This window comes from Periplaneta americana, chromosome 7, assembly GCF_040183065.1.
Source record: "Periplaneta americana isolate PAMFEO1 chromosome 7, P.americana_PAMFEO1_priV1, whole genome shotgun sequence".
Taxonomy (NCBI): Eukaryota; Metazoa; Arthropoda; class Insecta; order Blattodea; family Blattidae; genus Periplaneta; species Periplaneta americana.
This window is the reverse complement of record NC_091123.1, coordinates 12,884,130-12,899,869: the sequence shown is the minus strand read 5'-3', so window position 1 is coordinate 12,899,869 and position 15,740 is coordinate 12,884,130. Positions and strand designations below refer to the sequence as shown.

The window sequence follows — 15,740 nt, the reverse complement described above, 5'->3', positions numbered from 1 at the left end:
AGTCGCGTGTACACCGGGGATCGAACCGGGTCCATAGAATTATAAGTACAGCGCTATAGCCACTATTCTGATAGATGACATCACAACCGTTTTCATTCGTTGTCTAGCGGTTACCACTGGTCGTTGGATCCGAGGTACATGGATTCAAACCCAGTAGAGGGCGATGAATTTTAAAGGACGAAAAAGTTCTAACAAGATTTCCACCAAATGGAAAGTAAACTATAGATGTTGTGTCAGAGATTACGGCACGTAAAAGAATTATATCTGTGATAGATAGCTTGTAATAACATTGCTATTTTCCCGATCTGTTTCACTGACGTGGAATTTGGACCGTGATATAAACTCTATGTAGAGCATATATATTAGTCCTTGCCCATACAAAGTCCTCTGTTGTCTCAAATTATTGCCTCAAACCTTGTATTCTTCAAGACTCAAAGTAACCAAGTCCAAAATGTGGGTGAACGCAGTAGGCCTATAGACAATACCTAACAGAAGAAAACTCTGAGTCCATCCCATTAACGATTAAGCTGAAAACTTAACCAAAGAAGCATCAATTCCACAGACAAGAACCCAGTAACTACAGCGCTTCCTGGAAGAGCCATCAGCTATAGGATAATTTAAAAGCGAGATATATTTCATGCGATACCTAGAACAAGGCTTTACTGTAGCTAGTGGCTATTTACAAGAAAAAGCAATGATTAGAACGATTTCGTTTCCCAGCAACAACAAGCAGACCTAGTTAATATCAAGATTTCGTTTCCTAGCAACCACATAAAATTAACATGGATTTTGTTAAAGCCACATAATAAGACTGACTCTAAGGTTCAATTGTAATTAATAATGCACATAAAATGAACTAAAAGCGATTTTCTTATGCCAGTTTTAGTATTATCAGATTTCGTAACCTAGCAACCACGTATTATAGTTAACATTAACGCCACATAACAAGACTGACTGATGTTTAATGAACTTAACAGAAATTTCCTTATGCCAGTTTTAGTATTATTGTGACTATTTCGTTTATATGACGTCATTCCATTTTCGACCAATGAAGTGTAATGAAATTTTGAACTCCAACCAATCACAATGACACTTTGGAATAATTTTTGCAGCTAGATTTATCGCTATCAATTTATTGCATGGTCGTTCTTTTGTTTAGTCGTTGTCGCCAACTGTTTCCCCGTAAATTGATGATCATAAATACATTAAGATGCAACTACACGGTTAAACTTTTCTTTCAACTTTAAAGCAATGAATGCAAGATTGATATTTAATATTAATTAATATATTTACGCAGTGAAGACCACGTTCAAATCGGCGCACCATGTAGACACAAAATCTTCATGCATCTTAATTGAACGTACCTTTTAAACTTGATTCTTTCAATATTCTTCCCAGATTGCACGCATACGCGATTGGAATATTGAACTGTGTAGATGCAGCTTTAGTTCCGTTACACACTACAGCGAGAATGCGTTTGTCGAGCTATAAAAATGATTTCGTGTAGCACTGATTGTAACGGTCGAAATAAGGCACAGCTGACATTGGTCCTGCTCCCACAGGTAACTTAACCTATAATTGTAGTCTAAAAAATTTGTATTTTGTGAATGAAATGAAACAATTAATAGAAAGTCAGATGTTCAAATTTATGTAACATCATCGCATATCAAACCCAAAGACCTTGTATAGTAATAATAAAGTCTTTGGTCAAACTGCCTTTCGTATGGCGTAATAAAATTTGTGTTTTAATTAGGCCTATCTATACAGAGATGGCTTCACTGTGTAGCAACATGTCTCACTGTGAATACATACGCATTGGTATATAGCTGTCCCCACTGTTACTGTTAAATTAAATTATGATTTCAGCAGATAATGAAAATGTATTTATGTTATAATAATAAGAGAAAAGTGCAGTACATGTAATTAACATTGTTAAACCTGTATTTCGCTTTTCGCAATTGGCATTACTGAATAATAACATCGAATTTCTTTATTGCAATAATCGACATTCACCTACGAGTATTTCAACTTCACAATGTCTGAATAGGTTAAGTATTCGTTAATATACAATTATTAACATTTTGTGATCGAATTTTAGGGATATATTATTTACATTTTTATTTTATTCACGTAATAGTCCTAATAAATGCCACTCGAGGTCTGAGATTTCCCAGATAAATCTCAGACTTCTCGTGACATTACTACAGATAATATTCTACCAACCACATGTAGACCTATAGCTGACACAGATTGTTAACTCCACAAACAAAATTAAAATTGTAAGTAGCGTAACAAGTGTTCTGATTAATGTTTAGAGTCAAGGATAATTACTTGATCAATTCGCCCCATTCCAGTCACCATTGTAAATATACGTTTTTGAACCTCGATATACCACAATGTGGTAAATATTATTATTATTAGTATTATAAAGTAACTCATGGCTAAGACACGTCCAGTGGTCTAATTTCCCTTACTTACGAAAATTATTTGAAATTATAATAAATAAAATCTCTTCATCTTCTGCAAGAACTGTAAATCAAAATAAAGCAAACAATAAGCTAAACAGATGTTCAGATAATCTCTTTTCCTTGCAGTATGGCTCAAAATATGTGGTGACTAATACAGGATGTTAAAAAACGTATCCAATATTTTAATAGGTGATAGTATGCATCAAAACAAGAAAATAATGTATAATAAACATGGGTCCTACAACACATACTTTCTGAGATCTGAACACTTGTTCATAGGAGGTGCTCAATGTGACGTCCATTCATGGCAATGCATTCCTCTGCCCTTCGGCGTAAGGAATCACGCACTCTTTGAAATTTACCATACGCAAAAGTCTAGGGGATTTAGGTTGGGGGAACGAGCAGGCCAAGGTGTGGGGCCTCCCCGATCAATCCAGTGAATTTGAAATATCAGCTGTCAGGTGTTCACGCACATTGCGGAGAAAATGTGCTGATGTGCCATAATGCATGAACCACATCTGTAGTCTTTGCTGACACGGCACATACTCCAGCAAGGTAGGCAATACGTTAATAAGAAAGTCCTGATAACGAGCCCCAGTTAATCTCTGTGGTAGCACGTATGACCCTTAATCTATCGCCAAGAACGCCTGCCCATACATTGATTGAGAATCGGTGCTGATGCCTTCTTTCTCGAACTGTATGGGGATTCACAACACCATCTCCGTTGAACCCCGCAACCAGACTTTGTTTTCAGTATTTCTTGCGACATCAGTATTCCACGCCACTACGGTATGATTATCTGGTAGTCTGCTGTATTGTAGGGCAGAGGAATGCATTGCCATGAATGGACGTCACATTGAGCACCTCCTATGAACAAGTGTTCAGATCTCAGAAAGTATGTGTTGTAGGACCCATGTTTATTAGAGATTTTTTTCTTGTTTTGATGCATACTATCGCCTCCTAAAATATTAGATACTTTTTTTAACACCCTGTATAACTGGAATGTCGCTGGAACATCTGTGACTAATTCAGTACGAAAAACAATGGAGTTAGCTTCTTTAGACCTAAAATTCCTAACCTTAATTCCATTTAACGATATTCCAAAGAGACACGGTAGTTAGACTTACATTTCAAATTCCTTAAGAAGAAAATGAGACAAGATGTGACTCTAGGTCAAACAGCCGGGGCAAGACTGTAAAATGTGACGTATGGTCAGACTATTAATCCGATTGTGATGCGATCCCGGTTGCCTACTTGCCTCCTGGCCGACAGCGTCTCTTGTTTGGGTGCGGGTCGTTCACTGGAGAATGAAAAACTAGTCTTGGCACGCTGTCAGCTGAGGATCACTGATCTAAATTCCCTCGATCGGTGGATCGTCCCCAACCTGTTCCGAGCCGCGTGGGTTATTCACTCGACTCCTGGCTGTCACAACATGCTGCGGAGAACTGCTTGACCTTGTGGGCAGCTACCCAGTCATTGACAGCTTCTGAACAAAACTGGAGCTGTATTCGAAAACTATGGCATAGTCTGTGTCATATAGAAGGATAAAATAAGTGGGTTTCCCTCAAGTACTTCGTGCATTGTTACTCCTTTCTCGCCTCCCGATAAAGTTTTCCTTCTGCTTAATTATGAAGATTACGTGTTTTGGTCATGGTTCAAATATAACTAAACAACTTACTTACTTACTTACTTACTGGCTTTTAAGGAACCCGGAGGTTCATTGCCGCCCTCACATAAGCCCGCCATTGGTCTGTATCCTGAGCAAGATTAATCCATTCTGTATCATCATATCCCACCTCCCTCAAATCCATTTTTATATTATCCTCCTATCTACGTCTCGGCATTCCCAAAGGTCTTTTTCCCTCCGGCCTCCCAACTAAAACTCTATATGCATTTCTGGATTCGCCCATACGTGCTACATGCCCTGCCCATCTCAAACGTCTGGATTTAATGTTCTTAATTATGTCAGGTGAAGAATACAATGCGTGCAGCTCTGCGTTGTGTAACTTTCTCCATTCTCCCGTAACTTCATCCCTCTTAGTCCCAAACATTTTCCTAAGCACCTTATTCTCAAACACCCTTAAGCTATGTTCCTCTCTCAAAGTGAGAGTCCAAGTTTCACAACCATAAAGAACAACCGGTAATATAACTGGTTTATAAATCCGAGGCTTATTTGAAGGATTCGTAACAAGCTGTTTTTTACGGTGATGGGTTGTTAGCCCTTCGCACAACCCCCAAGCTGGAGGACCACCCCTCTTCGGCTGTCCGCGATTGCTTATTCAATATATTCGCAGCTACCCTCCATATCTCGAGGCCGTCTCCTCGATCCGCAACCTGAGGACGCGCCATGCCGTGGTGATAGGGACCCACAATACATGGATAAGTAAAAAACACAACAATAAATTCAATCTACGCATAACACACAAAAAACTCCAACCACAACTACAGCAACATAGACACTGACGTGAAAATACTACACATTTAACCGAAAAACCAGAAACTCGATATGGTAGAACTATACGAAATTTATAGACACACAAAAACATACCCACAACACATCCTCAACACTGAACTGAATTTCAGAACACACATCCTTCTTCGATACAATCATGAACACACTCCACTATAACAGGAAACTAGAAGATAGCGCAAATAACAGAAGATGATGCAAAACATCGAAACTAGTCAATCAGGTGTAGGCTAATAATAACAACCGTGATTTAAAATTTTAACACACTGAAGTCGTTATTTATTTAAAGTAACTTAATAGTACATCAGAGAGTGCAAAGGTTTCCATAAATCCCCTGTTAATTTTTAATCACTTATTTAACGACTCTGTATCAACTACTAGCTCATACAGCATGCTAGCGGATTCCCAAGAAACTAGTACGATTAATTAAAATGTGTCTCAGTGAAAATTATAGCAGAGTCCGTATAGGCCAGTTTCTATCTAATGTTTTCCAATTCACTGCTGACTAAAGCAAGGAGATGCACTATCACCTTTACTTTTTAACTGCGCTCTAGAATATGCCATTAGGAAAGTCCAGGATAACAGATAGGGTTTGGAATTGAAGGGGTTACATCAGCTGCTTGTTTATGCTGATGACGTGTACTATAAGCAGTAACATCAGCTGCTGCCAGGAAGTCAAAAGGAGGATAGCAATGGCAAAGGAAGCTTTTAATAGGAAAAGGAGCATCTTCTGCGGATCTCTGGAAAAAATAAATAAGGAGGAGAGTAGTGAAGTGCTTTGTGTGAAGTGTGGCATTGTATGGGGCAGAAATATAGACACTACGACGAAGTGAATGGAAACGACTAGAAGCGTTTGGAATGTGGATAAGGGGAAGAATGAAGCGTGTGAAATGGACAGACAGAATAAGATACGAAGCTGTGTTGGAAAGAGTGGGTAAAGAAAGAATGATGCTGAAACTGATCAGAAAGAGGAAAAGGAATTAGTTGGATCACTGGCTGAGAAGAAACTGCCTGCTGAAGGATGCACTGGAAGGAATGGTGAACGGGAGAAGAGTTCGGGGTAGAAGAAGATATCAGATCATAGACGACATTAAGATATACGGAGACTAAGAAGACAGAAAATAAGAAGGATCTGGAGAATGCTGGGTTTGCAGTAAAAGATCTGCCCTTGGGCAGAAATGTAGCCTAAAAATAAATAATTTATTGTTATCGGAGGATTTATTGTTTTAGCTTAGTTCATTTTGTTCACTAAACACACTTAAATCTTACAGCAAATTGTATTTATTTATCCTAATTCCATTACATTAATTCCTTTATAGGTTCATTACAAGGCCACCGGCGTGACTCAGTCGGTTAAGGCGCTTGCCTGCTGATCTGAAGTTGCGTTCGGGCGCGGGTTCAATCCCCGCTTGGACTGATTATCTGGTTGGGTTTTTTCCGTGGTTTTCCCCAACCGTAATGTGAATGTCAGGTAATCTATGGCGAAACCTCGGCCTCATCTCGCCAAATACCATCTCGCTATCACCAATCTCATTGACGCTAAATAACCTAGTAGTTGATACAGCGGTCTTAAATAACCAACTAAAATAAATTCATTACAAGCAATCATAGATATGTCCTTAAATCCCGTCTCACGTGGTTTTTCTTTCTTTATCATTTATTATTTTTCGTTATTTATTTATATTTCGGTTTCTCTTTTTCCTTGTAGCAAGAAATGTTAGGGAGAACAATGATTGGTTAAAATGTGGAGCACCGCCCCTCCCCCCGCTCATGTACCTCACCTCTCCCCTCTCTATCCCTCCGCAAACATATACTGTATGCAGTAGCCATAAATCTATACATCGATGGCTCCTTGGATGTATATTTGCGACCTGTTTAAAAGGTTTGTGTGTGTAAACCTCCGTTACATTTAAGTAGCCTAACACACACAGGTGTCTCGTAAAACTGGAATTGCAATTGAAGTTACAGTTCTTCAGAAATGTCTTTACATTAATTTATAAGTTCGAATTTCTCCCATTTGACCATATGGAAATGGTAATGCCCTACGCCAGCGGTGATCAAAACTCGAGCTGCAGTTATTACATGCGACAGACAGCCTATGAAGTAAGGAGACGGAGGAAAGATACTTTGCATGAAAACTACAACCAGTGGTGGCTCCTGTACTAACATCTTGATCAATCCCGCGGATAAAAATCTCAAGCTTTGCTGTATCAGTAATGTCACTGCTGTCATCAAGAGCCAGTGAATAATATACGATTTTTCTTGCTTCTTTTTTAACCTTCCTCTTGAATATAATCAGGAAGTTTCTAAATTCTTCTCTCAATACTTGGTCGAGAAATTCGTACTTTTTCAAAATAAAAACTTCTCATGGACAAGTTATTTAAGCTATTTTAATCATTACTATTTTTAGAAGTTCTATTTTATTAAAAGGTTTTAGAGCACGAGATATTTCAAACCCCTTTAGGTAGCTGACTTCCTTACATTTATTTATGTCATCTTTCTCTTTTATTTTATTTTATTGGATTATTTTACGACTCTGTATCAACATCTAGGTTATTTATCGTCTGAATGATATGAAGGTGATAATGCAGGTGAGATGAGTCCGGGGTCCAGCACCGAAAGCTACTCAGCATTTGCTCGTATTGGGTTGAGGGAAACCCCGGAAAAAACCTCAACCAGGTAACTTTCCCCGACCGAGGGAGGTGGGACATGATGATAGAGACTGGATTAATCTTGCTCAGGATAGGGACCGATGGCGGGCTTATGTGAGGGCGGGAATGAACCTCCGGGTTCCTTAAAAGCAGTAAGTAAGTAAGTAGTCTTGTAAGTAATATGTTATTAGGAGAATGGATTCATTTTAAAATTAATACGACAGAATAGATTATGTTAAATTAACTATTTTACTGTTTATTGCCCCCCTTATTCATTAATGGAATCCATTTGTGTACGAATAATAGCTTATGATTAAATTACAATTTTATTAAGTTTAATATTTCATTAAGCTTTCCCACGTTAAAACATTTTAAAACCTTCAACATTATTTATGTTTGTAAATGCGACATAAATTTATGTTAATAAGACGTTTTTATACTTCATTTTTGTAAGCCATCTCGCGAGTCACCTCTGCTCTTCATACCAGTGGCGGTTCCTCGGGGGAGGGAAGGGAGGAACGTCCTTCTCACATTTTCTTCTTTTGAAAGTAAATACTAAATAAAATATGTGCCTTGAAATTCGAGGAAGATTCGATAATTTTTAAGTTCACAGCTATAAGAAAAACTCGGTTGATCGAGTTTTAAACGACGCGCGCTCATGTGCTGTAGAAACTGTGAGAAAGATGCGAGATTGTTTGTGTGGAGGAAAGTCACTCCACTCCTCCTCTACTGCAGTTAACACACATAGACAACAGTGCACTAGCGACCAGAGAAAGAAGCAGAGTTTTAAAGCGAGTAAATGAACGGAGAGGGAGGAGATCCTCCTCTGAATCAGTCATGGGCGGGAAATAGAAACCGACTGGTCGTGCAGCAAGCTCGCTACTGCTGCCACCTAACGATGTTGCATTCAACCGGACTATAACACATCTAGGAGGAGACACAACAAAAACAATTTTAACGCAACGCTATGAAAGACACCATGTAAACTTTTTTAAAAATTATAAATCAAAAATATTATTCATTGCACTTTATATAGGCTACTATTCATGGTTTGAAACTTTCGTTGATATTTGAAAGTTAAAGTCGGGTTTATGTAAAACAAAGAGGAAGTAGTTCTACGCAGTTGGCCCCTGAAATTCACTTCTATTCATTGGTTACTAGACAGGGCAACAACCAAGTTGTCAGTTTTGTACAAATATATTTGAAACTGAAAGTAGGTACTCCAAACTACATCATTTTTAACATAAAAAATTAATCGGCCACCGGCAGCTTTGAACAATAATGATAGTATGACTTTACAAGAACTGACATTCTTTAAAAGCATGTGATACTGAACTTGTAAAATGTACATGTGGCAACACAGACCACGTGGGGGCAGTGTTCTCGCTTTCCTCAGATTATTTCCCATTCCCATTCCTATTTCCGTAAAACGGTTCCGGTTACGAGTTAGTAGCTAGTCTCTTCCAACACGTGTGATGCTGTAGTGTGCTCGAAAAATGCTACGAAGTTGTTAATTTCCTTGTAATTGTTAATTTGCGCAATTATTCAACAATGAATGGAAGTGAAAACATAATATATTTTGGACAATTTAGGAAACTCAGTTTACAAGAACAGATTATTGCTATACAGAAGGGAAGGACAACCCCAACACTACCTGGTCTTACATGAAAGCTAATTTGTAGCATGTTTCATTCAAGAAGGTGTCATTTCGTGCTGTTAACTTCTTTCCTCCTCTTAAGAAATGTGCAGGAGCCGCCACTGCTTCATACGACCCCCACTTTGGGAATCACTGGCCTAATTGATTGTTTTTAGGACTATTTTAGTGCCTAAAACTGGAATTTTGTTTCCTGAAATTACTAGGTCTATTCATATTCAATGTCGTCAGAATTTCTAGAAGCGTTGTTTACGCAAGTTGATGATTATGACTCCAGGAAAAGATAAATTCTAATCGTCTGCAACAACGTGACTGTTTTTTTTCAGCCTCAAGCTTGTTCACGTTTCTAAGTTTATTTGTTTGTGTAGAGTCGTCATAATTATTCCCGTCGTATCCTTTTTTTATGAACAACTTCAAAGTAATTTTCAGTGGAAATTAACTGCAGCACTCCGATAATATATAATTGTCTTTTTTAAACAAAAGAGGCCTATATAAATTCTTCATATTTCTGATCATTTTTATTTGTTTCACTGGTATTTTCTTGAACTGATGACAGGTCTGTTCCCGTCTGCACACCTGCGCCATGCCAGTTGGTCGCCAAATAAAGCCAGAAATTCACAGAAAAACCCGAGATGACGTAACTCGCGCATCCATAACGATCTTGTGACGCCCACACTTGGCGCGTCGGCCGCAATGGCCGTGACATTATTCACCTGGTTATGCTTTCTCATTCCACGAAGTATATATGCAGTACTGTCAACATATAATCGCTGCAAGTGACTTGCTGTCTAGAATACAAATTACTGTCCAAGACTCGGAATACCAACGAGCTGGAGGAAATGTCTGAGGCACCACGTTCGACTCTTTCAATTGTTGATTTCTTTTTACTTTGTTATTTAACGACGCTGTATTGATGCTTTTCCAATTCACTCCGAGCTAAAGCAGGGAGATGCACTATCACCTTTACTTTTTAACTTCGCTCTAGAATATGCCATTAGGAAAGTTCAGGATAACAGGCACGGTTTGGAATTGAACGGGTTACATCAGCTTCTTGTCTATGCGGATGACGTGAATATGTTAGGAGAAAATACACAAACGATTAGGGAAAACACGGAAATTTTACTTGAAGCAAGTAAAGCGATCGGTTTGGAAGTAAATCCCGAAAAGACAAAGTATATGATTATGTCTCGTGTCCAGAATATTGTCCGAAACGGAAATATAAAAATTTGAGATTTATCCTTCGAAGAGGTGGAAAAATTCAAATATCTTGGAGCAACAGTAACAAATATAAATGACACTCGGGAGGAAATTAAACGCAGAATAAATATGGGAAATGCGTGTTATTATTCGGTTGAGAAGCTCCAGTCTGCTGTCCAAAAATCTGAAAGTTAGAATTTATAAAACAGTTATATTACCGGTTGTTCTGTATGATTGTGAAACTTGGACTCTCACTCTGAGAGAGGAACATAGGTTAAGGGTGTTTGAGAATAAGTTTCTTAGGAAAATTAGGAACATTAAATCCAGACGTTTGAGATGGGGCAGGGCATGTAGCACGTATGGGCGAATCCAGAAATGCATGTAGAGTGTTAGTTGGGAGACCGGAGGGAAAAAGACCTTTAGGGAGGCCGAGACGTAGATGGGAGGATAATATTAAAATGGATTTGAGGGAGGTGGTGTATGATGATAGAGACTGGATTAATCTTGCACAGGATAGGGACCGATGGCGGGCTTACGTGAGGGCGGCAATGAACCTTCGGGTTCCTTAAAAGCCATTTGTAAGTAAGTAAGTAAGTATCAACTACTAGGTTATTTAACATTGACGAGATTGGTGATAGCGAGATGGTATTTGGCGAGAGGAGACCGAGGATTCACCGTAGATTACCTGGCATTCGTCTTACGGTTAGGGAAAATCTCGGGGGAAAAAAGAACTCAACCAGGTATACTGTATTATTTTTTTTCATGGAGTGCAGTTTCATAGAAAGGACTTTGCCGACAGACCTTCTATTGCCTCCTACTAATTGGTTGTCATAAATAAATATCTTCCTTACGATGACGGAAATCTTGTCTCCTCCTGTCAGTAACCAATCACAACCTTCGTTCAGAAGAATTGACAGGCTCTCGTCAAATGCACGTGGAGGCAGAGTTGCTGCATCTTTTCCGAATTCCAAGAATCCCGTCAGTCTCATTTCAGGGTCACCAGGATTGTGGCAACTGTGCAATGTTGGGACGAGGGGACAGGATGGAATTGTCAGAGGTGTTTGTGTAGGAAGTCATAAATCTATAAGTGGGTGTTCAAAGGAGCCACCGAACTGCACTCCTTGAAATAAAATAAGGTATAATCAGTCCAAGCGGGAATCGAACCCACACCCGAGCGCAACTCTAGACTAACAGGCAAGCGCCTGCTGGTAAAATTCATGTTCTGGGAATAATAATTTAATTAAGTAGCAAAATATCGCTGCAATCGAAAAGTATTGGGAATAAATTTGAATAAGGAACAAAAAAAAGTTTCCTTCCCAGGCAGGATTCGAACCACGAAAGTCTTAGTTACCAGTCTATCATGCTCTGGAGTGAAGAAGGCTCTGAAATCAGCTACAAGGTCGATCCGGTTTTTTTTTTTTGCCTCTAATGTAGAGGGACATCGTTTTATTTTTACTAACATTTTTAATATTAACCTGGCTATACCTTTGGATTAATAGTTCAGGGCCGGAAACACCGTTTGCTACCCCCTTCCACGATTGAAGTTCAATGATTCTGGCGTAAAATACAAAAAAATCACTTTACTAGGCATAGGAGGGAAGAAAAGTATTTCATCCACTTACATAAACTAGGAGATATCGTAATTTTGAGTTTGATAATTTTCATTAGGTTTTTGTTTAATCAAAATACAGTACAGTATTAACAATAAGTGTTTTTACACATGCACTCAGTTATCCATGCGTACGTATTCATTATGCAGTGTATATTATACTGTCTACAGCACATTCGCGTACAATAGAGAATGAAGTTAAATTGAAAAATAATTATAATATGGATATTTAAACACATTTTTGAAAATGGTGGCCGTTCATTTCGATACAGGCTTCAGTTCTTTTGTGCATATTATCGCACTAAAGACTATTGCATCTAATTCCAATTGCCAGTTTCGTCCTTCGTACTAGTAACTCATGTTGAAATAATTCTATATTATTGTATAAAAGAGTACCTTACATACTGTAAATTCAATCTTCATCTCAGTTCGACCCGCACAGTTAACATTACTCTGACATGCTATATACTGTCCGTCCAAGTGGTTATGTCGCAGGATCGTAGAAAGGGGGGAAATCACGTGACAGTTAATTACTTTTACTTAAGTTATTTTAAACAATTGCGGATGAGGGAAATCGTGATGCGACGCAGCTAAACGGACGACAGTACCTGTGCAAAAATATGATTCAGTATTGAAAGCTCTTTCGTCACTGAAAAACGCGAACATATTTGAAACGTACTGTACTCACTAACTCAATACTGTTTGTGTTTACTATGACCTTACGGCGACTTCGACTGTATACGCTTGGTTCTATGAGGAGAAAAGTTGGAAGTTCACTAGTAGAGTGGGTGGGAGTGAAGTACATTCAAAAACTCAGGTACAATAAAAACTGAAGTAAAAATAAAATGATGTCCCTGTACATGGATTCCTGTAGAATAATTACTCATATTGGTTACCTCTACCAAGTTTAAAAGTTCGTAACGAAAGTCACTAAAACACCCTGTATAGGTATTTAAATAATTCCACCAACTCTCAACTTTGATAGAATTCTACGATAGCCATCTGCCGACGCAAGAAGCGGGTTCGCCTATGACATAAGACAATGTGGGATTGCATACACGGAAACTGGGTGTGCAGTGAACTTTAGCGTGGTCAGTTGGTGTAGGTGAAAATACGGCTGGCTAATGAGGGTAGCAGAGTAAATAATTCCCATATGCGATGATCGCAGTGCAATGGGTTCTTCCTCTCCTAGGAGGAAAAAAAATCACTGCTTCCTGTGCCGATTGAAATCCATAATAACTTGTTACTGTGGAAAGTAAATACAACCTTCGCAACGTCGTGCTTTTCATATTTTATCAGCGATGGCACTTGACCTGAAAACTTGACAATAATTACTCTAACGAGCTGTTTGTCCTAGTGTGTTTTCAGAGCGGTACGCGAACGTTTGCCTAAGTTGTTACTCAGGTAGCAATTCACAAGCTGCACAATTCGTAACCTCCAACTCAGGCGTCGGGGCCATCTGTACTCCAAGGTGTCTTGGGGCCGTGCAACAGTTTCCAGCTGTTTACTTTACCGGTGATAATGGGTGTGAAAGGAACGGGATTATGGCTGGGCAAACTGGAGGAAACCTGCTTGATAGTGTCTTAAAATTCCACTCTTATTGAACATACACTGTCGAATGGAGTCTTTCAGTCAGTGTGAGTCAACAATCAGTCAAAGAGTCAGTGCCTCAATCACTCATTCTTTCAGTCAGATATTCAGTAGATCAATTACTCAATCATTCGGCGAACCACTAAATCAATCACTCACTCAATCAGTTAGTCACTGAACAAATCAGTCATTCAGTCATTTAATGAATCAGTCAGTCTGTGAAATAATCAGGAATTGTTTCGCAATCAGCCACTCAGTTAATATCACACTCAGTAAATCTATAATTCAATTAGAAAATTAGTCAATCAGTCTGTCTTAGGTCAGTCACCCAAACAATTAGTCATTCAGTCATCCAATCAATAAATCTGTCACTCAATCACATAATTAGACATTCAGTAAATCAGTCTCGATATTACTTACTTATGGAGTCAATCAGTCAGTAATAAGTCTGTCACCGAATCATTCAGTTATTCAATCACTCACTCACTCGTAAGCCATTCAGTGATCCACTCACTCACTCACTCACTCACTCACTCACTCACTCACTCACTCACTCACTCACTCACTCACTCACTCACTCAGCCAGTCAGTTAGTGAGTGAATGAGTCTGTCAGTTGACACATAGTCAATGAGTCACTCGACACTCAGTGCGTCAGTCTCACTCAGTCATCCAGTCAATCAGCTAGTTAATCAGTCAACCAGATAATTAATCAATTAATCAGTCAGTCACATACACATTCGATAAGTCTGTTGCTCAGTTAACTAGTTAATCAGCCAGTTAAACAGTCAGTCGACCAGAGACCTAATCAATTAATCAGCCATTCATACATATAATCTGTAAGTCTGTTGCTCATTTAACTGGTTAATCAGCCAGTTAAACAGTCAGTCAACCAGGGAATTAATCAGTTAATCAATCAGTCAACCAGAGAACTAAACAATTAATCAGTCAGTCATGTAGATAATTTGTAAGAATGTTTCTCAGTTAAATAGTTAATCAGCCGTTAAACAATCAGTCAACCAGAGAACTAATCAGTTAATCTGTCGTTCATATAGATAATAATCTTTGGGAATGTTGCTGAGTTAACTAGTTAATCTGCCAGTTTAACAGTTAGTTGACCAGAGAATTAATCAGTCAATCAATCAGTCAACCAGAGAACTAACCACTTAATCAGTCAGTCTTACAGATAATCTGTGTCTGTTACTCAGTTAAGTAGTTAATCAACCAGGTAAACTGTCAGTCGACCAGAGAAATAATCAAATCAGTCAGTCAACCAGAGAATTAATCAGTTAATCAGTCATTCATATAGATAATCTGTAAGTCTGTTGCTCAGTTAACAAGTTAATCAGTTAGTTAAATAGTTAGTCTTCATCAGTCAGTCAACTAGAGAACTAATCAATTAATCAGTCAGTCATACAGATAATCTGCCAGTCTGTTACTCAGCCAACCAATTAATCAGCCAGTCAACCAGAGAATTAATCAGTCAATGAGTTAGTCAACCAGAGAATTAATCAGTCAATGAGTTAGTCAACCAGAGAATTAATTAGTTAATGAGTTAGTCAACCAGAGAATTAATCAGTTAATGAGTTAGTCAATCAGAGAATTAATCAGTTAATGAGTTAGTCAACCAGAAAATTAATCAGTTAATGAGTTAGTCAACCAGAGAATTAATCAGTTAATGAGTTAGCCAACCAGAGAATTAATCAGTTAATCAGTCAGTCATACAGATAATCGGCCAGTCTGTTAATCAATTACCACTTTTTTTTTATTTAAACTTAAATATACAGAATAAAGCATATATAATTACAAAACAAACAAGAGAAATAGAAATAAAATAATACAAGCAATATAAAAAGAAGATATAGTAGTATTAACAATCAGTTAGTTAAAAACAGTCGGTAACACAGTTAGTCAATCAATCAATCACACAGTTAATCAATCAGTGTGTTACTCAGTCATCCAGTCCATCAGTCAGTCACTAATCAATCAGTTAACAATCTCAGTCACTCCCCTGTATTCTTCCCTGCTGGACACTTCTGCTTGCTTGGACGAGCGGTTTGTCATGCGGAACTCATTATGGTAATGTCTGAACAATGGACGCGG

General features: G+C 38.4%; 1 protein-coding gene across 1 annotated transcript in view; it reads right to left on the bottom strand.

The window, feature by feature from the left end:
* The window catches only part of LOC138702923 (uncharacterized), a 151,278-nt gene that overhangs the window by 122,513 nt on the left and 13,025 nt on the right, over positions 1 to 15,740 (bottom strand). The gene's annotated exons all lie outside the window — the stretch shown is intronic.